Consider the following 701-nt stretch of genomic DNA (forward strand, 5'->3'; position numbering starts at 1 on the left):
GAATCACGAATGGAGATATACTGAATCGAATTGGTGAAAGGAGGACGATTTGGCAAAATTTGACTGTAAGAAGTGATAAATTATTATAAGGCACATGTAAGACACCAGTCAGTTAGGTTTTGAGGCAAGTGTAGGCGGTAAGAACGGTAGGGGTAGACCAAGGCATGAATATGAAAAAACAGATTAGAGTAGGTGTAATAGTTACGTAGAAATGAAAAGTTTAGTTCAGGATAGGGAGGCATGGAGTGCTGTATCAGACCAGCCTATGGACTGACACCGAAACGCAATATTATTTATTGTTTACATTATTATTATTATTATTATTATTATTATTATTATTATTATTATTATTATTATTATTATTATTTATTCGTTTCGATCCTTAGGATGTCGAGTGACTTGTTCCACACGCCTTCATTTTTTCCCAATACCTCTTCATTCTTACACTCCTATTTCTCTCTCTGCTTCTACGATTTGGGTCTTGACCTTAGTATCGCTCCCTTTGTGACTTTCGACGAGCTTTTTGTAAATGAATCTATCCTGCGCAGTCGTTGGTGTATATTTATCCATTATGCCAACAGCCTTCCAATTCTCCCTAACTTCCTTCATCCATTCACTTCCCGTTCATCATGTCACATTCCATATCTTATTTGTTAACCTGTAGTCAACCATCCTCATCAAATGTCCCACCAAATAAACCT

Source organism: Anabrus simplex, chromosome 8, assembly GCF_040414725.1.
Source record: "Anabrus simplex isolate iqAnaSimp1 chromosome 8, ASM4041472v1, whole genome shotgun sequence".
NCBI lineage: Eukaryota > Metazoa > Arthropoda > Insecta > Orthoptera > Tettigoniidae > Anabrus > Anabrus simplex.